At 36.0% G+C, this 25,257-nt stretch overlaps 1 protein-coding gene and 1 pseudogene across 1 annotated transcript in view; both read right to left on the reverse strand.

The window, feature by feature from the left end:
• The window catches only part of LOC145660600 (uncharacterized), an 80,831-nt gene extending 56,432 nt beyond the window's left edge, over positions 1-24,399 (reverse strand). Inside the window, exon 1 of the mRNA XM_081725861.1 lies at positions 24,187-24,399. The gene's annotated coding sequence lies outside the window, so the exon portion shown is untranslated. The remainder of the gene's footprint in view (positions 1-24,186) is intronic.
• Positions 21,702-24,044, reverse strand: LOC145660599 (inactive selenide, water dikinase-like protein pseudogene; annotated as a pseudogene).
• Positions 24,400-25,257: the final 858 nt, after the last annotated feature.

Below are 25,257 nucleotides of genomic sequence, written 5' to 3' on the forward strand. Positions count from 1 at the left end.
TCCATGGATCTTGTGACTACGCTCAAAGAAAGTATAACTTCCAATGATACGTGGACACATTCTACCTTATGATCCAAGTGTTTCAGGCCAATGATGTAATTTTCCACGTTGATAGTATGCAAATTTGAATTGCTAGAGCTGTTGATGCGTCGTTTCATGAACATAGGGATGAACTTCAACATCTCGTGGGGGCACACCAGATAGAGCACTAAGTGGTAGAGCACTTAACTTTGGTGTGTGGGGTCCCTGGTTCGATCTCCGGCTAAGCAAGTTTCTAGTGGACAAAATAGTGTCCGTGGGTTTTCTCGGGGTACTCCGTTTATTCCCACCAACTCTTTAATCATTATTCACTTGCCTTAATCATCCGCCTTCCTTAGCCTAACAGCCATAATATAGGACGTTAAACTGAAATACTTCATTTTTCAACATCAGGTATGCACAATCCCCTGATTTCTACACTACCTGCTATAAAATTTGAAGCTAAAATCCGGAGCATATCCACCTCTATTCTCACTACCGGACCTGAATGCTGCACTGCAGGAGGAACAGAACAGAACAATATTCCTCTGGAAGCCATTAATGAGTTATATGCCTCTATTCCATGAAGAATCAGAGTTGTTCTGAAGGCTAACTAACGATGGACCCAAACGCATTTCTCACGTATATTGCATTTTCGTCGTGTTTTTTTTCTCTTACCAGATGATGAAGCTGTAAGACAGACGGTTCAGAAATTCACTTTCGATTATAATCACTAATCACTTTCAAAACTTTTTTTTTCTTTCTTTTTTTTTTTTTTTTTTTTCAAAACTGAGAGAAGATGGAAAAACTGTGGTGCTATATTCTGGATGCACGGAGGTAAGAATATTTCAAAGCAGCATTCTCTTGGAATTGCTTTACCACCAGTCACTTGAGTTTATGTATTAGGACGATTCTGGAGTTTGCAGGTCGAGTACACTTGCATCCTGGGTCTGGAATTTTGACAAAAAATGCTCCTGCTTATAAATTTAAATGTTTACAAGCGAGATGATTTGATTTGGAATTTAACGTTCCTTTCAGCAGCGAGGCTATAAGACAGGACCTACTGATTAACGTGGCGTGATTAACGAACATGAGCTCCAGCCGGAAATCGAATCCAGGTCTCGCACGCCAAAGGCGCGTGCGCTAATTGCTTAGCCACGGAGCTTTGTTTACAAGCGAGTACTCGCTGCTGGAGGCTTTAGAAATTTCGGAACCCATCTGGCCGATACTTTCCTCAGATCTAGTACTTCCATCATAGTATTCATATATCTTTGATGTCACTTCGAATAGTTGCTCTTCGATACTGGAATAACATGTCATGAACAGCATCAATGTTACTTGAGTCAGCGATGCTGAGGATCTTTAATGGACATCCTTCTACGTTTGAAATTTACAACCCAATTTTTCACAGTAGCAAGTTCCCGCATATTCGAAGGTTGTAGCAGATCAACATGGATTCCTTTAGGAATCATTCCCTTCTTGTGGAAGCACTCAATTACTGACTAGTTTTATATTTATTATACCTTATTCTTCCCGTAAGCAGTATGGACAATTGTGTTTGCATTGATATGATTTAGTGAAGAGATTTATTTTTTACACAATGTGTGAAATACTAAAAATTAGTTTTTAGGACGAACATCTTTCTATATTGCATTCTCTTGAAGAGTAAATATTAGACTGTGTTGTATTAGAGTTTAGCATTTCTTTCAACACCGAGATTGTGAGAGACCCGAACTTACTGCTTAACGTGGAATCCGAACCACATGAGCTCTCAGCAGGAATCGAACATACATCTCCCGCACCGGAGTAAACGTTAGAAACAAGAGAATTTGTGATTTTGTCTAATATATACGTTTTAATGTATATTTGACATAGCTGTGATATATTTATAAATTTCTTCCACTTAAACATGAATGCTCTTTGTTAGTAAAATGCAGATTCTCTATCAGAAAAAAAAAAAAAAACCTGCAAACAGTATTTGAATCTATGTTAAAATGAACATTGCTAAGCGAATCCAATACATTGTCCATTACACAAAGAGCGTATGGTTACCAGCCTTCTGCGTTTGTTTCTTATGTTCTGTTGACGTTTCCACAGGCTTAAATCTAGTACAAGTATGCCAGTTTTGCTTTCACTTTCTCTGTCACATATTATGGGTGTTTTCTATATGCCACTTGAATATTTACTTGGAGGCAACGTTTAGATGGTATATTTCTATTAGAGAATATGTATGTTGTTCTGCAAGAAAATGGAAGGAGAATCCGAGGGACGTAAGGATCTAGGTTCAGCTTTTTGGACTTAGGCTCTGGAAAGCAGTCTCGGCTTTTATGACCAGAAGTGTATCATTGTTCCTACGAGCTTCTATTGATCTCATCTTAATGTATATTTCCTTCAATTTTCCCACTCTTTCTAATTCCTTTATGTTTTATGTTTTCAAGTTTTCTTTTGTTCGCACGTCTTTTTCGAAATACGTTATATAAATATCTCCATTTTTCCCTTCTCTCTCTCTCTCTCTCTCTCTCTCTTTATATATATATATATATATATATATATATATATATATATATTCAGGTCTGAATCCAATAGCCAGATCAGAGAATTTGGTCCTTTTTCTTCGCAATTTGGTCGCTAATTGCATCCTCGTATATGTGAAACCTTACAAGAAGACACCAACAGACTTGAGGGCTAGCGAAGCAAGCTCACCCAAGACGGTCATTATAGTGTTTGATGAAACAATTGAAGCTGTGCGAACACGTTTATTTGCGTAGCCCAAAGAAATCAGTGCGGAAGTGTTCCAGAGGTGGGCATACCTAAAACAATTCTTCACTGTGTATTAAAAAAAAAAAAAAAAAAAAAAAGTTACCTTTGGAACAAATTCAGTTACAAAATCTTTATCCACAGGGCAAAGATAGAAGGCTTAACTTTGCTACAGTTAATTCTGGACAGCTTCAATCAGGATGAAATTTTTTAAAAACAAGTTTATTTTCAGTTATGAAACAATGTTTGTCGTTTGTCGATGAGTACATCAGTACAATATTCATATATCAGGTACTGAACCTCCACATGTAATACACCCTCCATTCCAAAAGAAACCGAACTTTTGAAAACAAATAGTACCACTAGTGCCATCTGTTGTAATATTTTACCGGTAGATGGCGTAGTCCCTCATTGACAACTGGTATAAATGTCATGACATTTGGATGCACGGCAACAAAGTTATTGCGTTTCAACTGTCAGTGTGTTGTGTACATCGGTCGGAAAATGAGTTTCAAACAACGAGCTGCAATTGAGTTTTGTGTTAAACTGGGTAAAACTTTTAGTGAAACGTACCAAATGCTACAAAATGCATATGGTGATGAGTGTCTATCCCGTACGCAAGTTTACGAGTGGTTCAGGCGATTCATTTGTTTCAAAATTATGACTGTTTAAATCCCGACTATTATTGTACGGACATACTATAATTCCAATATTAGTTAAAACTATAACGTTGTTCTTGGATGTAAAATAATTATTTTATTTTCCAAAAATAATTTAATATTTATGAAGCAACTGTGTACGACATTATACTGTAAATAATAATCATAGTAAGTGACGTATAAAAATGAACACTTATGAAAACACGCCATAATTACAGAACTGTTATTTGCATTATATTCTTACCCTAATTCTAAGTATTTAACTACAGTAGTTTCTGGAAATTAAAACATAAATAATTAACTTCAATAATAATACAATAGTAAATGTTGGAATTTGAAAATAAGTGAATAAATAAAACGGCTCGATACCTAGAGCGACACTTTTACCAACAAATTCTACGGATTTTTCGTGGGAAGCATCAACCTAAACACTTCCCAACACATTAAGACTAATGTTTAAGAAAAGGTCAATGGTTCCTCGTAGAGAGACGATTAATTATCCTTCAGTTTGTTTTAACGTGTCATTCATATCTTTCATTTTAATGTCTTACAGTAGGAATACTTCTAGTTCTTTGCCTCTGGGCATGGTACCCTGTATTGAAGCGACATTGCCTTAGGTCTGCCATACTTGATTCTTTGTATGAGAAAGGTGCTTGCTCTGTCATCGCCAGATGACGTGATACGTCTCCCTATTTCTTTTATAAAGCTAATACCTTCTCTGCCCCATGAACCACTGGATTCAATAGCGATAGTTACAAAATGATATTTCTCCGCAAGATTACTGTATTTTCTCCTTTTCATTTCGGCTAGCTATATTTCCCGCCTGAATTGAAGAAAAGGGGAGATTGGAAGGAGTGAACGTATCTGAACACGTAAAGTCCCAAATTAGAGCTTTACCTCTCTTCCACGGCAACAGAGTCATCCCATCTGGTCTTTTTCCATCTGTTCTGCTACACCCAATGGGTTCTCTTATTGCAGGTATGCCGGCTGAGATTAGTGCTCTCATTATAATTTCATTAACATTTGAGTGGCGAGTGTGTCTACCTGCGCTTTTGGAACATGAAAGGCCATGTGAACCATTTTTATTTACTTCGCTCTTACATGCTTGACATTTATGGGCTTCACATACGGTATATCTGCCCCTAGGCGTAACGCAATGGCTATTCGGAAGCATTCATTACTTAGGTGAAGGCCGAGCTTGGGCGAAGGTAGGGCTTTGAGCCAAGCACCTGCTTCTAAGGAGAAAGCAAAGACTAGTCTGGCTTTGTCTCCTAAGTTTTCTGCTGACTGGAGTAAAAAGGAGAGGCGTGATTCAATGATAGGCATATCTCATGTGATTTGTTTTGATCTGGTGTTGATTTCGGGTAACTCTAAGTCAACTAATATGACCAAGTTATAGAGCAATCCTCAATCTCAGAAATTCCGCGAGAAATTATATCGTGTTGGAGAAGTGATTCGATTAGGCATTTGGAACCATAGAATGATGGCAAGAGGGCGGGAATAGCCATATCTAAGGCTCGTCGGATGTCTAATCCCTAAAAATTGATCGCAAGAGAAGCTAGAAGCCATGCATTATGATGAAGAAAACAATTCAGGATGGATTCTAATCCAGATTTGATGGAGTTATCGTAACGCTCAAGTAGTTTTTTTTTTTTTCCCAAGATGATGAACATTGTAGAAAATATAGTAACCTTGGTATGGTAAAAGTAGTTCTTAATAAATAAAAAGCTTAGCGTGCCGACATTAATGACAATCGTTGGAAATAATTCTCCAGCTTGGTGGTCTTCTCAATTAGTAAAGATCTTGCTTCAGACGAAAGGGCAGAACCCAAGAGAAAAGCGTTTGAAGGCGACATTAATTGAGTGCCTGGGGCCGCCTCAATAAACATGGTGAAGAATATATTTGTCTGTTCTAGAGGTGTTTTCAGGATGCTAATCTCACATTTACAGTAGTTTAGTTGGAGGCCTATTAAAGATGCCTTTGTATCGATATCATTTAATGTATTTATATTTAGTATGGTATCCGGGTCTCCAGCTATAGTGCCATCGTCCGGTACCATATATTTAAATTCGTATTTATAGAGTTGACGATTGGTTGTAGCGCTAAGACAAATACTGCAGGACCTAAAGGGTCTTTTAGCTGAACTCCTCTTTGGGATAAGATAATGTCTGTGCCGTATAATAAATAACTGACTTGAGCATAACTCTGGAGCACGTAAGGATAGATGGGTAGAAAATTTCCTTAACACCAGTGGGCATTGCATTCCGGTCTAATTCGTTAAAAGCATTTTTAAAATCAACCTTTAGGAAGGCTTTAGGCTTCTGATGAGGGTAGGAGTAATACATACGTGCAGCATGTGCTGCAACTTCAGCCCCATATTGAATGCCTACTTCTAGTTGATGTAGAGAAAGGTGATGAAGTATCTGGCTTTTAAATCTCTCGCATATTATTCTACAAGATAGTCTTCTCCATGTGTTTCTTATGGCGATTCTAAGTCTATCCTTCTACCCCAACCTCCTAATTTCCAATATTGTTTTTAACAAAGGAATGATACACTGAATACTTTACCCAATCTAATTACTGCATCACTTTAACTGATTCAGGTACATACGCAAAACAGCCTGACAAAGAAAGCAAAACTACGTTTCAGAACGCTATTTTCCGGAAACTTATACTTGGTCTTCTTCAACAAAACATCCAGCTCAAATACAATAGCCCACCCCACCATCTTATGTTTCTATGGAGCTTGCTATACCACCTACAGGAAAACAGAAAAATATCTATCTACGTACCCTAATCTACATCTATATATTTCATATTACCTCTGGTTAATCTCTAATTTTTTTACAGCTTTCAGAAGATTGTTGGGCTCAAAAGTACGGAACGAAATGTCTGAACGTTCCAATGAGGAACGTTTTTTTTTTTCAAAACTCGATAGAGCACGAATTTCGAGAAACGGAGGTATATATGGGATAGTTATGCTTATTATGCTACCAATTGAGCGTTTTGTCTGATCTCGATAGAGGTCAATAATATCAAAAATGCAATTCCTGTAAAAAGGATGTATTGTGTCCTATCGAGTATTGAAAAAACGTACCTCAAGTGTATAATGCTGTATTGAGGGAAAGTATTGAAGGTCACCTTACTGGGAATTTGATGCGATTTCGAAAATATGATGTACAGCAACATTAATGAATTCCTAATCTATGAAATATCTGTTCAAAATAGTGATGGTCGATTCTGACGATGTATATAGATTCATTTGTCAAAGCTACTACATCATTCTCTTCTATCAAGACGTAGGATATTGATGTATATATTTGAAAGCGCAGACGACTTTTTATTATTATATATATATATATATATATATATATATATATATATATATATATATATATATATATATATATATATATATATATATATATATATATATATATATACGCTGGATTTTTATTGCTACCGTTAATTGTTAGAAACAAAATCAGGCTTACTCTACTTCATTTAATAAATATGTATGCCTAGAAAATTAAAATTTAGTAAAAAGGCGAAGTTAAGTCTCGAAAGAACTCGAAAGAAGAAATTTCCTACCCATATCTTTTTCATTACCATCACCCAACTCTGTAACCGAAGATTATAATGATTACGCAACTGGTTTTGTACCATTATCACCTAAAACCAAAGTGCTGCCTTTTACAAACATGAGTGATCCTTTCCTAGGAAGGAAAACCCGGATGTAATCATGATGAGTCTCCAATAGAAGTGAACTCCCTATCAAAATGTTCAATCTTGAAGTATGCCAAACGAAAGTAAACGTAAAATGTAACAAAAACTGTACAAATTTTGAAACTTCCGTACGAAAATTTGACACCGCCTTCTTCCGATCACTCAGCAGAGCGTACCAGATCTGCGTAGTTTACAGAAGAAAGCTGAAGTGTATTATCCAGTTTATAGAATGAAGAACAAACTGAGTTTATGCTCATACAGAGGAGATAAAATACAAATCTTAACAGTTGCATTTCAATCGTGGCCACGACAGATAGCTTCTGAATTTCACGTCTTTAAACACAGGTGTGGAAAGCAAGACATCTTGATTAGGTTGGGATTAGATCAGAAACTAAGATCTTGATCAGCCTGAAACACTTGACGATGACGATGCCTGGTAAAAAAGTCAAACCTAATATAATTAAAAATCTAAGTAGAAATGTTTGTTACTATGCAACCACGAGGAACTCTGTCTTAATATAGGGATTTCACAGGAACTTTATTTCTGAAGAAAGAGATTTTAAAGTATTGTCAGTTACGGTCCGGAGGCTGTAAAGGTTAACAACCGGACCACCAAGAACACGTTCACCTTGCGTTATTCTCTTTTGGGATTGTCATAAACTGAGAACTAAATAAATTTATTAATGTCAGTTTATGACAGAAACAATCGAGATCAAATATCCTTCGTCCCAAAATGTGGAAGATTTTATTATAAGAATCTTTGTGGATTTTGATGATATGAAGAGAGATGATTTTCTGAGTGGTTAGCTACGGACAGGAGCAAACTTCGAATTGTGCCACTTTCTCTGACTTCATTAACTTTGTGATTCAGTAACTTCACTCGTACATTTCAAAATACAAAGTGCAATATGTAAAACGAATAGCGCACAATCTTACCATTTGACACTATCATCTAGTACTGTATATTCAGTTGTTTTTAATCTGATTACATGAAACATGATGTTAACTTCGTTCATGAAGCGCAAAGAAAAGTCAATCAGTTCGTAAGACATAGTATTAACAAAAATTAATATACCACCCGCAGACGTAGTGGTCAGTATAACAATAAGAACATACTAAAATTCTGTTCATGCCACAAGCCACAGAGAGTCTATTTGCGATGGTGTATGTGGTAGTACAAAAATAGAAAATTTAACACGTACGAAGTTGATGAGATCCTACAAACAGCAATAATTTACAACCCTAAACATATCAGTAGTCTGCAGTACAGGCAAACAGTTTTCGAAGGTGACCTTTCAGTTCATAAAGGAGTACGATTTCAGTCATCGCAGATAATCTAAACTTGCGTTTTTAACAACACAAAACCATGCCAGGAACATATCCCTCCTAATTTTTAACGCATTATGTACAACAGGGATTGTAAAAAATGAAATGAAATCTTTGAGTTTTACGTCCCACGGTTATGCCGGTTAGACTAAAGGAGACGGTGATGATTAATAATGAATGAAATGGTGGAATGAAGAAAGTGGGAGGTAGGGCTGTGCGATATCGAAATTTCGATATCGACATTCGATATTTTTCTGATATCGATATCGAATAGATATATCGATATCGACAATATCGGATATCGATATCGAATATCGATATCGACAATATCGGATATCGATATCGAATATCGATATCGACAATGTCGGATATTGATATCGAATATCGATATCGACAATATCGGATATCGATATCGACAATATCGGATATCGATATCGACATTATCGATATCGGATATCGACAATATCGAATATCGATATCGACAATATCGAATATCGATATCGACAATATCGATATCGAATATCGACAATATCGAATATCGATATCGACAACATCCAATATTGATATTGACAACATCCAATATTGATATTGACAACATCAAATATGGATATTCAACATATTGATTGGTTTTGTATATTCATGTTGATGGGGGCCGCGGTGGCTCGGTGGTAGAGCGTTTACCTCTGGTGCTTGGGGTTCCGGGTTCGATCCCAGCCCCCGCCAAGTGAACTTTGTGGTGGACAAACACCGTGTGCGTGGGTTTTCTCGGGGTTCTCCCGTTTTCTCCCACTTTCTTCATTCCTCATTTCTCATAATCGCCGTCTCCTTTAGCCTAACCGGCATAATCGTGGGACGTAAAATTTAAAGATTTCATTTCATTTCATTCATGTTGATATAAACAATCTGGTCTCAAAACGTTTCAATGGGGGATATCTGAGAATACTTGTTAGTCACAGAAAACAGACTTGTGTTCCTTCTAATCCACCACTCTTTTCTCCGAAAAAGTTAATAAAAATATTCATTGAATTGTCTTTCTCAGTTACCACATTGGTTATCATTGCGGAAATAATGAGAGTGAAACACGGTGACATAGAATATGCGTGTTTTATTTGTGTGTAGGTGTTTATTTCATGTATATGCATTTGTGAATGTGCACGTGTGGCAGTATGCGTTTGAGAGAAAGAGAGAAGTTCTTTCTATATCATGACACGTGCGTGTGTTGTATTTTAAGCTCACGCACAAACAATACTTGATCCAGATATGGACGATAGAGGCCGTGGTGGCTCAGTGGTAGAGCGTTCACCTCTGGTGCATCAGGTCCCGGGTTTAAACCCTGCTCTTGCCAAGTGAACTTTGTGGTGGACAAACACCGTTGCGTGGGTTTCCTCGGGGTTCTCCCGTTTCCTCCCACTTTCTTCATTTCACCAGTTTCATTCATTTCTCATTATCACTGTCTCCTTTAGCCTAACCGGCATAATCGTTGAACGTAATACTCAAAAATTTCATTTCATTTCAGATATGGACGAACGACCTACCCGACCACAAAAGCAAAATCGGGGAATCCCCGTTTCTCTTTTGTGCTAATTATTTGATGCCTCACTGCAACAGGAAATCGATGCATATCTTTCAGTGCCATCTATAGACAATGGTGCTATTCAGCCGGTTCGTACCGGTTCGCTAGAACCGGTTGTTAATATATTTCGAGTTTGCTAAACCGTTTGTTACACCCAGGCATAACAGTAAATTTTATTCAGTTATACCCAAGAACGAGCAAGTTTCAGTTTGTTTAGCTTTGTTCTTAGAAATTCTTTCAGCTACAGGGTTAGATATATGATCTCTCAGAATAAGGTATAAGCGATTTTTTCTTAATTTCAAATGGGCTGGTTAGATATCAAGAATGAAAACTGGGATTACATGAGTGCAGTGGTGAGGGTTATTTACATTTGAAACGCATACATATTGTTGATCCATTGCTGGGTTAAGGTGTTTCCAATACTTCTTGACAAACATCTATTTTGGATAATTCGTTTCCAAGATATTCGCAGTGTTACCTAATTTTGTCACAACACCTTATATTGGGTTGCTGTGTAGGTCTCTACTTGTCACTTGTAGCATCCAGTGAAAAATTTGCCTTTATCTATCTTGTATGATTTGCTTCCTAAGAGAGAGGGAGAGAGACAGGGGCGTAAATAAGGGCCCCGCAGACCCCGCATTGCGGGGGGCCCCCAAATTGTGATGTAGGACGTAGAAAAGGGGCCCCATTCCACGTTGTCTGCGGGGTGGCTCCCAAGCCCTTAGTTACGCCACTGGAGAGAGACATCTTTCTATGTATCCATCTACTCTCTCTCTCATATATATATATATAAAAGTCACCAGTCACCAAAAATTAGAATAGCACCACTGCCTACAGATATGGAAGAAAACCTCCTTCACTGGAGGAAATCTCATGACAGTGAATTTCCAAAATTAGCTCTTCTGGCTCGTAAGTATTTGTGTAGGTACCAGCGTTCTATCGGAAAGAGTATTTAGTTGTGGATGCAATATCATAACTGATGCTCATACTTCACTTACAGTTAGTGCAGAACATGCGAAACAACTGATTTTCTTTCCATGAACAAAAGAGCTCGTTCCAAAATAGCAGTGTCATGAACTTCAATGCATCATACATTTCTAGTTGAATACTCAGTGCTAATAGGCATATTTCTAAACAAGACAGTTATTGTTCATTTTTCCCTGTATGTGTGATGTATGTGTTTGTGTTCTTCTAAGTTAATCCGTTGGCTTTACAAATTTAACACTTGGACTCTATTTTAATATCCAATTAAAAAAAAGCACGCGATCAATCGAGATCTCTTTCATGTTATTATTAAATTGATAATCTTTTCGTATTAAAAAGCTTTACGCAAAGACGTGACATCTCCCACATGAACTTAAGGGGTTTCTTGTTATTGGTTTTGAGCGAACTCATATCTAAAAGTGTTCATGTTTTTATTAAATTTAGGCTAAACCTTACGTCTTATACCATTATTCAGTTCTGCTTATGAAATCAATTTAGAAAGGTTCTAAGTCATTCCTAATAACAGTGCACCTAATAATGCATATTCTAATATTTAAGCAAATCCAAAGAAATAGGGAAGTGTTAATACTACCTAAACAGAATATGTAGGTCTGTGTAGTGAAATGACAGAATGGAGGCTTTTCTTTGTTTCAGTGGGCTGAGTTATGTGGCTCAACTTTCATCTAGTAACCACATACAAATAAACGGAAAAATACTACTTTGCACAAAAAACGAGTAAATTCTTGTTTCCCTGTCTGTTTAGATTTAAGCAAATTTTAGCACTGGCATTTGATTTTTCACTCGCAATGGCAATACAGCACAAACATTAATTGTAGTGAGGATATCAAGTTGACTCGGTTAAGGAATGCAGCCATGTTAATGATGAGAAATATTTTGGAGGACATAGCTCCCCGGCTCTGCACTGGTTTTGGCTTTATCTTCGAAAGGAACATCATTTCTGCCCAATACAATTTTTGCACAAAGTTTGGTTTGATTCGGTGAAGAAGTGTAGCCGATAATATAAGTTAAATACACAATATTTAGGTGGATTAAGTAGACGTAGAAACATCCCTACCCCACCGCCGCCGATTTCGACTATCATCAAAAGGAACCAAATTTTTAACCCATACTAATCCTCTGTAAATTTGGCTTCATTCTGTTAAGAAATGAAGTCAAAAGAGAAAATTAAATATTAACATGGAATGTTGGGAAGCATAGTCCCCAAGCCCTACATTAATTTGACTCATGAAACGGGGCGTTTTTCTGCCTCATACGAGTATCGTGCAGTTTGGTTTCATTCGGTTAAGAAATGCAAATGCAGCTACTATATATATAAAGCAAAACCCGCCGCATTTTTTTCGAGGAAGTGTGAAACACCAATATCGAATATCGACAATATCGGATATCGATATCGACGATATCGATATCGAATATCGACGATATCGATATCGAATATCGACGATATCGGATATCGATATCGAATATCGACGATATCGATATATCGACATCGATATTTTTGCGATATCGATTATCGATATAAGATGATATCGATATCGACGATATCGATATATCGACATATCGCACAGCCCTAGTGGGAGGAAACGGGAGAACCCCGAGAAAACCCACGCACACGGTGTTTGTCCACCACAAAGTTCACTTGGCGGGGGCTGGGATCGAACCCTGGACCCCAAGCTCCAGAGGTGAACGCTCAACCACTGAGCCACCGCGGCCCGATAACAGGGATTGTAGCATAACATATAAATAGTGATGCATATTCTTTCCTTGAAATATAACTAATTTACAACTGATCGGATTCTAAGCTCTGCATAAAATATCTATGTTAGTTGTGTGTGCAAGAAGTGTTACATTGACATATTATAACTTGATGCATGGATCAAATTTATGCATTCTCAATGGACTTCACATGATTTACTGGCCAAAATCAAAATCCGCGTGAGAGGATGCAAATACTGGGTTTCACTCACAAAAATTGATCGTGAAATTGACATCTCGGAGGTTATAACACAATCCAGCACGCTACAGTACAAACTCTCTCACAAAAGTGTTAAGAAAACCAAAATAAAGACTCAAAACTTGACTTTGCTTCCGTATGGTCTAAACATAACTAAATGTACGGTACGATAAACTACTACTACTACTACTACTTCTTTTTTTTTTTTCCTGTTCATGTTCATTTGATATTTGTAAGCCTTTGTAACATCTTACAATGTAAACACCAGTACTTTAGAGAACACCTGACAGATATGTTTTAAAAACTTGTATGATTTAGAAAAGCAAAATATATTAAAACATTTAAATTTTCAATCAGTAGTCTTACATTTGTCAACTTATCCACTAAAATTTGCTCGTAGGAGGGCCACCATTGCTGGTTCAGTGGAAATTGTGATGGGAGTTCCGGTGGAAATTGGAAGCACAATTTCCACTGAACCAGCAATGGTTTCTGCACAGCAACTCTTTCCCAGAGTGCCACTACTCTCGAACGTCGATTCACAGTAATAACTGAAATATTTGTACGATGATACGATTAAATTCTTATTGGAATTCTGATACAGTAAGCTTCAAATTTCTTTTGCTAAACGCTACAATAATACGATCTTTTGTACGTGACGTAATGTGAGACCCTCCAGTTCAATTTTTCTCCATGTTCTTTCGTCTTCACTGAAAACGCTTGATGGAATCACCAAAAATAAAAGAAGTCTACTTCAGTTTGAAAGGTATTTGACGGACAGGAAAGCAGGGTGGATTGATTTAAATCAGTCTGATTTAAATCACGATATAAATCAAGATTTAAATCACTTGATTTTTTTAATAAAAATCGTTGATTTAAATCGAATTCCGAAATAAATTAATTTAAAGTGAAAATAAGTAAAATCTCGTTTTTGTTCCGTGTTTTCGATTATGGAAGTTAATAATCATAATACAATGAGACTCAAATGTACAGTATACTATGAAATCAAGTGTCATGCAGAGGATAATTAGGGGAAATCCCGTTCTGAGCAGGTAACGGAGCAAATCCTGCTTTCTTCTTCTCGTAACATTGGGTTGGGTTTTAAAATCGTTAACTATTCCAACGCGGAAATCACCATCGACATTTGAGACGAAAATTCTTTTTTGTGTGTGTTTGTTCCTAGATAATAGGGCGTATTTAGAGCGGTCCTATCCCCTCTCCAACTTTTTTTTTTTTTTTAATTTTATAACTTTAGGCGAAATCTATGTATTTCATGCTGCAAGCTAGTTCAGAGTTTTTAAAAATAGGCCCCTGCCAAATATTAGTAACTTTTGTGATAAAATGTGTCATTTTGATAAACGTTGCTGTTCTTTTTCCTTAATGCTTAACCTTTTAAATTAAAACTCTAAATTACTATTTTTAGGTGATAGGGTAGAGTCTTCATTATTCAGTTAGAAAAGTACCAATAAGGCTTTTTACTTAGTTTTCTTCAAGACTGAAGGCTTTTAGAACACGTTACATATGCCTTCACGCCTTTCTGCGTTGAGGCATAGTGTGTGATGACGTCATAAATTTAAAGAGATATTTTTTGTTATGCGTATTATTATTTTTTGACGGGCTACCTTTCGCATTCAGAAGACTGAAATTTTGCACACTCCTTCAGTGCACCCCTTAATAATTTTCAGATGTTTTCAGATCTTTGCGTGGAAACAGCGGGGTCCAGACAGGGGGCAAAAATGTTTTTAAAAAAGGATATTTTTAACCAAAAATAGCTTTTTTCGTGATTTTCCCGTCTCAGATGAAGACATATGAATGGTACCGTTTGAAAGGCTGTTCTATTCTGAAGAAAATGATGTTCGTACTATGCTCCTATTATAAATAGGGATGTCTCAGGAAACTGTTAGCTCAGATCCTGTTTTATACGGGAATCTGGAGTATTTGGGGAATATTATTTTTCGCGGGCTTACTTCTGCACTTACAAGATTGAAATTTTGCATATTTACTCAGTGCATCCCTCAGTATTTTTCAGATTTGTTTCAGATCTCTGCCTTAAAACAGGGGGAGGGGTCCACAGAGGTAAAAAAAATTTTTAAATATATTTTTAAAAGAAAATTCCTTTTTTTCCTGATTTACCCGCCCCAGATATATGGAGACATTTCAAGGGTGCCGTTTGAAAATTTGTTTTATTCAGAAGAGAATAATGTACAAATCATGATCCTAGGATAAATAAGGATGTCTGAGGAAATTTTTATATTACATCCGCGTCCTCTAGGGCATTGTGGAGATGTTCTTAGCTCATTGTTAAATAGTTTCCTGACCCTTACTACTCAAAATAGAAGCTTGAAATATTGTGCACACATTTAGTACACCCTTAGTATTTCCCAGTTGATTTTGAGATCTGTGTTAACACAGGGAAATCCAGACGGGATCTTTTTTTTTAAAAAAAAAAAAGTTAAAAAAATGCAATTACTCTCAAAATTTCTCGTTTCAGGGACATGATAGGGAAATGTGAATCTTACCGTTTCAAAAGCTGTTCTATTTTAAAGCGAGTGATGTATGTAACATGATCCTAGGGTAAATAGGGATGATGCTGTAGCTGCTTGACTGAAAGTCTATAATTTACCTTTAAAAGGAGCCATAATTTAAAAGGGTTAAGAAACGTTGTTTGGGATTGATATGAGTTAACGATTGGAATAATTCAAAATTCAACCCCAATACTTTCACTTAAATGGCATAATTAACATTTAATACTAATTCCTAATGCTTTTTCTTCAGTTCGCGACTTGTATTATACGAGGAGAAAGATTTGATTTAAATCAAAAAAATCGATTTAAATCAAAAAAATCAACAAAAATGATTTTTTTTAAAAAAATCATGATTTTTTTCCACCCTGCAGGAAAGCCCACATTATGACTCGCAATAACTCCAACGCGTGCCTCTTCACTTAAGACCTTACCTCTGCCCATGGTTTCTAACAATAATGGCAACAAACACTCAGAAGAGACAAAAAAAAAAAAAAAAAATCCACACAATACCGTTCAAAACGTCCCTGTACGTCTTATAATATTGTTCACTAATAACGTAGATTTCTGACATTATTTATGTCTGATAAGGCCTGTATACTATGGAATTATATTCCAGAGGCAACTATAAAAAGGAATTAACTACTAACGTTTAACCGTACCTCGATCAGGCAAACTTATTTCGTGATCTTGATCACATTATTTTTAATTAAGATAATCGCCAATTTGACAATAGATCAATAATCTTTCATTTTTACTATATGTAAACACGTTACAAAAAGGAAAGACGTCTATTATGCTCATGAGACATTATAAGAGACTTACACAAACAAAATATATCGATTTAGTAGCTTTCCCTATCGAATGTATAATGATTAGTTCATTAAAATGTAAGTTGAATCACCTGTCCGGAAACTTTTGACCGGCAGTGTATATTGCATTACACATTTCTCTCTATACATACTTCGTTTCATTTTTATGATATGTCTTGACCAGACTGTATAAACATGTCATTATGTGCTTACAGCAGGGCATTTAAATCTGATTAAGATACTATTTCGAGTTCAACCAGTATATCGCACGAAAATACAAGTTAAATAATGAACCTATCAGTACAAAGGCACAGGTTATCTTAGAGCACCATACACTACAGCCAAAATACTGACGGGAAAATATGAACAAAATGTTAACTAGCCTTTATATGGACGATCAAAAAAGGCAGAAAAAAAAATAATCTTACGGTATTTATTAAACAGAGAAACTGACGCATGTTGATCGTAAGTTTTGTAGTTCATTACATTGTAAAATAGTGAAACTACATGGTAAACCTAAAATTATCCACATTAACGTTTTTAGGAAAACGTTGCTTCGCTACAATGAAAAATAAAAGCAATGTTTTGTATTGTCATGAATGCATGCGTTGAAGAACGCCTGAAGCAATGAACGAACTCTAACGAACTTTGATTTAATAATAATTACCTTATTTCTAGTTGAATTTCAATGTAATTGGTAACAATAATCTCCTCCAACATTAAGGTAGTGTCGTGATTCCACGCCAACAAGTTTTAAAGTTGTATTTTGGAATAATTACTCCGGTTTATATAAAGCCTCGGAAAACGATAAGGCGTACTCCGTAAGCAACGCGAAGAGGCTTCACTAAACTTCCGTGAAAAATGGGCAAGAGCTATCGAGTCGAGGATGGGCCCGGTTCAAGAAACTAGTCCACGTGAAGGTAAGAGTGGTAACATGTCGAAAGATGAACGGATGAGGAAGAGATATTACTGATCGGATGGAAAGAAGGAAGTTGGGAATCTTATGCGTACAGAGGTTGCTGTATGGTAACGCAATCGTGCTCTTTCCAGTGAACTGAAGGATAGTGAAATAGATGTGAATAGGAGCGTTGAACGTATTGCAGGGTCGAAATGATCAACGTAGTGTGCGCATATGCTCCGGAAGTAGGCTGCGAGGAGAAAAAAAAAAAAAAAAAGCCAAAATCATGAAAGAATTTGGAAGATGCACCTTGCATCAACCCGACAAAAGAGAAAGTAACTAAGATTGATGACTTTAATGGGCAAGTCGGTAGAGGAACTGAAAGAATACACGGTGGCTAGGGCGAGAGAAAGAAAGGACTCTGCGACGGAACTGATTTACAGTTTTTAGACGAGGAAGGAATATCTTTTGATTTACAAAAGTAGTAGAAAAGAAAGTCAAAATCAGGGAAGATTTTTTTAAAAATAATTTTTTGTATTTAAATAAAATCTTGCTCCTCCTATAAGTAGCGAACTGAAGAAAACAACATTAGCATTAAATGTTAATTATGCCATTTAAGTGAAAGTATTGGGGTTTAATTTTGAATTAATCCCCAATCGTTAACCTATTTCAACCCCACACAATGTTTCTTTAGTAAGGAAAAAGTACAGCAACGTTTATCAACATGAGTTTGTTTTTCCCACAAAAGTTAGTGGCAGGAGCATGTTTTTAAAACATCGGAACTAGCTTGCAGCACGAACTACATAAATTTCGCTGAAAGTTATAAAACCTTCCAAAAAAAAAAAAAAAAAAAAGTTTCGGAAAGGGGATTGGATCCCTTTAAATATGCCCCTATTATCTGGGAACAAACAGACGCGCACACAAAAAAATTTTCGTCTCAAATGCCCATGGTGATTTCCCCGTTGGAATAGTTAATGATATAAAAACCCTAGAATACGAAGAGAAGAAAACGAGATTTTTCCTAATCATCCTCTGCATAAAACCTTGTTTTCATACTGTGCTGTACATACATTCGAGGCTCATTGTATTATGATTATATTCCATAATCGAAATAACAGAAGAGAAACGGGATTTGACTTATTTTCACTTTAAATTAATTTATTTCTGAATTTGATGTAAATCAACTATCTGTATTTAAAAAATCAAGTGATTTAAATCAGACTGATTAAATCAATCGACCCTGGTCAAAATAATTATACTTGGTATCAAAAGACAATATCTCAAGGAAATTACAAACTGCAAAGTAATAAATGACGAAAATGTGGTCTACGCAAAATAGAATGATAAGCGTAGACTGAAAGTTCCGGAGAGATACAATAGGAGGCTAAAATATGGTGCTGAAAAAGGAGATATTAAGGGGAGCGTTCAAAGAATGTGTTATGGAAAATGTAAACCTGCAAGAAGAGGGTGTGCAAAAATGGTGGAGATTAAACAACAGGATCATACTGACGGCTGCAGAGAAAACTTTGGGTACAACTTGCGGAAAAAGTCCCCCTGCAAGAAAAGAGACGTGATAGTAGAACGTTTCTGGGACAGATTGAAGGCAGCTAATAAGGTAGCAAAGAAGTTAGTAGCTAGTGGAAAAGCACAAGCTTGAGATGAAATGTAAAATACCAGGTAAAGTTAAAAAGCTATACAGAGTAGCAAAAACTAGAGAAGGCAACAAACGACATTACGCATAGTAGGCAAATTAAAGATGAACAAGGTTTGGTGCTTGCCGATGAAGATAGGATCAGAGAGAGAGATGCGTTAGTTATTTCGAAAAGCTTTTAAATGAAGAAAATCCGACGAAAGTTTACAGCGATAAAACTCCAAATCTTAGAATAGCACCAAGAATAACTTGAGAAGAAACAGAGAAAACAAAGTAAATGAAGACGGGAGATGACATATCAGTAGAAGCACGAAATAGTTTGGAGGCAGAAGGTATAGACACAGTACGGGACGTAATGCAGACGATGGAAAAGCAGGAAAAACAAAAAGGATCACATATGTCTTTATAAATTTGGAAAAGGCCCACGACGAAGTACCATGTCACGAAATAAAGAGATGTCTGAGGAAGAAACGAGTGCCAAAGAAATATGTAAAAATAATCCAAGATTAACACAGCAAACCCCTCCTCAGATTGGATTTCACCAGGGCTCAGCCTTAAGCCCATACCTGTTCAACACTGCCATGGATCTTATAACCCAAGATGTGAGTGATGAAGCTCCTTGTGTATGTTATCATGATTATCCATGATACTGTATTATGGAATACTGATAGCGAAGAAGTTGAAAGCAAAGTAGAGAGTTGGAGGAAGTTTCTAGAAGACAGAGGCCTAAAAGTTAAGAGAAAAAAAAAATAATGAATATATTGAGTTTAACGGAGAAGAAAATGGAAAAGTTAAGCTCCAAGAAAGATTGAATGAAGTGAAAAATTTTAAATACTTAGGCTCAACTGCTGCCAAAAGTGGTGATTTAGATGTGGAAATAAAATAAAACAAATAAGCCTAAATGCAAAATACATATAACTAACACCCTCAATAATCCAATACTCATAAGTTACAGTTAGTGGAAGTATAGTATAATTTGTCGTGCACACATTACGAAACCTTCTGTATTCAGACACTGAACCATATTTTGCTCTAAATACTCAATCCACGTGAATCTGACCCACGAAATAAGAAAAGTATGTTCTTGCATATGGACAAATGGATCTGATCTAATCGGATGCTTATCCTACATTAATAAAGTCTGTACTCATCTAAGCACCTGTTTTGCTAATCTATACCGTAGACGACTCAGTGACTGGCTTGTCGCTTTCTACAACACGACTTCTTAAAGGAATTTAACGCTGGTTGTAGAATTACATTGCCACTAACACTCCTACACTGTGGAACAAATTACTTGCTCACTTTGAATTATTTACTTTAAAATGAACTTAATGATAGCAGTTTCCTTTCGCCCTCCATTTGAGTCGCGTCCTTTTTACTGGGTTCCATATTCAGTTTGTGTAACTCTTATCCCTGAATTTGGAACCCACTAAGAAGTAGGCCACTCAAGTGAATAAGAAAACTACGATCACACATCATTAAACCTTCAGTGTGATTCAGTGTAATTAAGAGGATAGTTTAGATAATATCTTGTTGCATATTCTAGGAATGTTAACGGTAATGTGCTTTTCAAACATAATTAAAAAAAAAAAAAAAAAAAAAAAAAAAAACTCGTACCCGCAGAAGTGACAAACCGGTCGCAGAAACGTCTACAGTAAAGATTAACAAAAGCTAATTACATGGATACAAACTTTATTGATGTAGATTTAATAAAGCTAACATTATCAGTACTTAGGTCGAGCTTTATGAATTCTAAACACAACATATACGAAAATAACTTTCTAAAAATCTAAAATTTTCTCCTATATTGAGATTAAGTGCGGGAACAATTCATTCTTTGAGAATCCTGAGTCAATGGTTTCACTTGCAGTAAATTATAAACTAATACGTCAAATTATCGCTCGATGGCAAGACACTAGTAAAACGTATATTACCTTTTCAGTTTGACTTACAACAATCTGTTTCCACTACACGCAAGGATTCACGTTAATTAACAGAAATGAAGCACGATTTCATGTATAAATAACGATTTCTAGTCCACGTCAATTAGCTTAACGAATTTCTACAGGAATGAACATTAATGGAACATATAGAAAACATAAAAACCATTACATTATATTATGTTATACAAGAATATACCGTAATCGAACTACCATGATGGTCTTCTGCGATACTTCACCAAACTCGTCCGCAACATGGTAGTAATAAACGGCTGTATTATTAGCAGAACCGACTGAAAATCTTTTATTTAATCATTGACACTTTTAGGAGTAGCACACTAACCAAATACACATCTGACTAGTAAGCCCGAACTGCATTTAAATGTAATCTTCCCCGTTTAAGACCTCGGTGTGTAATAAGTAAAGAAGAACATACACATACTCAGTAATACTTTAATATATACCGGTACATGTTTTATACCGCCTTGCAGCATCATCTGGTCGCAGTTTTTGTCAAATAAAGTAAATCCTTCCTTTCTTTCTATACCCACACTGTCAAATCTTTCAACAGGGCGTGTAACACAAATATTATATTGGCAGGGTTCTAGAACACTGGTCCCCCCCTTCACTGAGTTGCAATAATGATACAAAACAACGTGCCCTGCGGGGCTTCTAACCCGCCTTCACTCGCTCGGCAATACTGTGTGAATTACAGATTGTGCTGTGGTACAGAAAGGTACCAACCTGGTTACTAATCTATATTGGGGACCTGCGTTCCAGAACCTTCCCTTTATATATTCATTTTTGTACACCTAAAATTAGGCAGTGAATGCGAATACTTGATGCATAATAAATAAGTTTGCATGTACAAGCTGAGATTTTTATTTCTTATGAAAAATTTATTAACACTTGACTATAACAACTAGATTACCATCATATGAGTAAGATCTGTGTATATTCAGATTTCCCTACTCTTAATCATTCTTATCTAGTTGATAATTCAAGTCTTAACAAGTACAAATGAAACTTAAGTAAAATAAAAAGTTTACCTTAATGCCTCCCCTATAAGTACTATTAATATTTTCCCTTATCTAGGCCTATATACTGAATAGATTTTCACTAACAGAATACATGAAATTTATAATGCTAAGTTTATAAAACTGTTATCATATTATGCATAAACGTTAAGTGCTAACTACAGTTGTTATATCAACCTAACGAACAGTGATTCAGTGTTGAAATTGCTGGATTAGGCTTCCTTAACAATTTAAAGAAAACAGTAAACCCTACGTACTTATCTGAAGTGTTTTGGAATACTGCAAAAATATGTGCATAGCTCTTTGCTTATTTAAGGAATGCAACTCTACAAACTACTTTTGTCTACATTCGTTCATAAGATGGATAGACGAAGATCAAGTTTACGTGACTGTATATCACAAAATTACATGAAAAGCTAATGGCACATAACTACTTATCATAATGGACGTGTGTCAATGTAAGTGCAACTTCTTGTTAAATTTTCATTGCTACATTCCCAATCCTTTCCCATAACCTTTGACAAACTCATCAATAAACGGAAATTATTTTAGAGTAATAATTAACATTACGTTATAACCAATCATGGCAAATTGAATTGTAAACTAAGCAAATTAACATGAATACGTAAAAATTAAATAACAAGGAATCAAGAACATTTTGAAAAATCTTCACGTAATTAACACAGAAAAAAATATATGAATCTTCATTTTAAACATAGCACTAATGACTATAACAGATTAAGACTGTAACAAGAATACATTTTTATATCATGGAAAGCCTTATTGAACGAAAGTCAGCACAAGGGGTTTTCATTCTACCACAGCGAACCCTCCTTTTCCTTTGCTGGAACTTCAATCACACGAGGTTTACTTATAATTCTTGCGGTGCGATCCCCTTTCTCCACAATACCAATAATCCACGCCTGATAACCTTCAGTTTCATCTATGTCTCTGCAATACGCAGCTGCCTGTTCTCTTGGCAAACAAATTAACAAACCACCAGACGTTTCAGGAGAAAACCCATCAAGTAGCTTAAACATCGTACCACAAGCTTTTGCCACAGCAGACATTTTAGCAATCGTTGGCAAATTATGAATAACAAATGAAACTTCGTTACGCTGATGCCTAGCTAAATTCTGAGCATGTCCCAGAAGACCAAATCCTGTAACATCTGTTGCTGCATGAGCATTATACTTATGCATTAATCGAGCTGCTGTGCGGTTTAGACGTGCCATAGAATCCATTGCGCGTAGGTAACCTTTGCGTACATCCTCTTCAGACACAACTAATTTAATTCGATTCCACTTTTCTTGTTGATCCATCCACTGATGAGCACTCACAGCAATTTGGGTACCTAATGGTTTTGTTAGGACAAGAACATCACCTACTACTGCATTATCCGGTACTATAAACTCGTTAGACTGACATACGCTAGATGCCACACCTCCAATTGTGCACCATGGATTAATCACAGTTTGTCCACCTGTTACATCTGTTCCAGCTTCTAACGCGGTATCCTTAAAACCTCTCATCATTAACGGGATGACAACATCACGTTCCTTTTCAGTCATCTTCGTTGACACGCCTAGTATCATATGCATATTATCACATTCAGTTACACCCATTGCATATAAATCACTTAAAACATTTGCACAAGCTATTTTACCCATAACGTATGGGTCTTCAACAAGAGGATACAAATAATCTGTTGTTTGAACTAATGATAACCCACCATGCCTTAGGGGAGTTACAGAGGAGTCCATACCAATTCCAACCTTTGGCGCTGTCAAGTGCAAAAAATGTGAATGTTCATCCTGAACATTACTTTCATCTTGCAACAGTCCCTCAAGGAGTTTAAGAAGTACCTCCCGAGGGACTTTACACCCTCATCCTTTCAAGTCTGCAAAACGTGTAAGACGGAATGAAGCGTCTAATTCATGCGCCACTGGATCAAACGGTCTTTTTATACTCATCACTACAGGATTTCCTTCTGCCTCCAACTGTACTGCTTGCAATGCACCTTGACTTACTACTGTTGCCTGCATCTTTATCCTATCTACCTTATTTTTTCACAAGTAATCTACTGAACTATGATCAGCTCACTAACACGTAACAGCTTTCCCGCAACGCCCGCAATCACCTCAAGATAACACTGCACAGACTAAATATAAACAAATGACAATCGTACTTCCTCTAACGCAATTTGATTTCAAAAATATTGTTTATTATATTTGACTTTTGCATGCATTTATCATTTACCTCTTAACATAATAAATTAAGTAAAAAGAAAGTTATATATAATATAATTTCTTACCAGAAACTGCAGCCAATATAAATACTTTGTTTACTCTTGACATAACTCCGCCATTTCATAACCCTACCATCATTTTTTTTCTTGTGTTTGATGTTGGCACGATCAAAAATGGTTTTCCGCCCAAATCAGCGTTAGGGAAAACCCGACGACACCTTCATTCCTTCTGATTATAATAAAAAATAATTTTAAAAATTCAATGATATTTAAAATTTATTTATATTTTCTTGTAAGCAAATAGATTTACAGCTTGCTTGAAAGATTTCTTATTGAACTTCAATATTATTATTTTTCAAGGTAAATGGTAATATACTAAGTGAAAAACAAAGTAGAATATGCTAATGAAATAATAAAACTTCGTATAAAACGGTGTAGAGTATCAATCTGTTCAGTAGAATATAACGGTGTGTTAAATTTAATAATACTGAAACCAGCTATCGTTTAGATAGCTAAAACAACACAATATACTGTAATTGCTTTAATGATAGTTTGCTTTGTTAACAAAATACACATATGCCAGATTATTTATTATAAAATTAATGACTTCTTTCATATTTTTAAATTATTTAATATAAAAGTACAGAATAAAAATACATCCGTCAATATGAAAGACTATAAATGTATTTTGTTTTGCATCACCATCAAATAATCTCGTGCTTTAAAAGTATTCATTCATTTGACGACTCGGTTTTAACTATAGGTACGCTTATACGTGAGAGTCTTGTTTCATAATAACTAGAAAGAACAGGAGGAATTGATTTGTAGCTGCCTCCGCAAAAGTTGCCTTAGGAAACGCAACGCAAAACTTCCAAAATTCATTTATAACTGCTCTACAAACTAAATTGCATATCAAATCGCAGATTTTTAGTTGAGTAGATGCAACGTTACAAAATGCGGCCCAACGCGGATAAAGATTCAATTTCTTCAATGGCATCGCAAAGTTTGCAGACAATAACGCAACTCAACGCAAAATTTAATTGAAGACGTCGGTGCAAGAATGGAACAGCTCCAATTTTACATCTGGTTATGATTGACCTTTTAAACAAAATATTATTAGAAATCTATTTACACTGC

The sequence above is a fragment of the Thermobia domestica genome, chromosome 9, assembly GCF_964235325.1.
Source record: "Thermobia domestica chromosome 9, izTheDome1.hap1.1, whole genome shotgun sequence".
Classification (NCBI taxonomy): Eukaryota; Metazoa; Arthropoda; class Insecta; order Zygentoma; family Lepismatidae; genus Thermobia; species Thermobia domestica.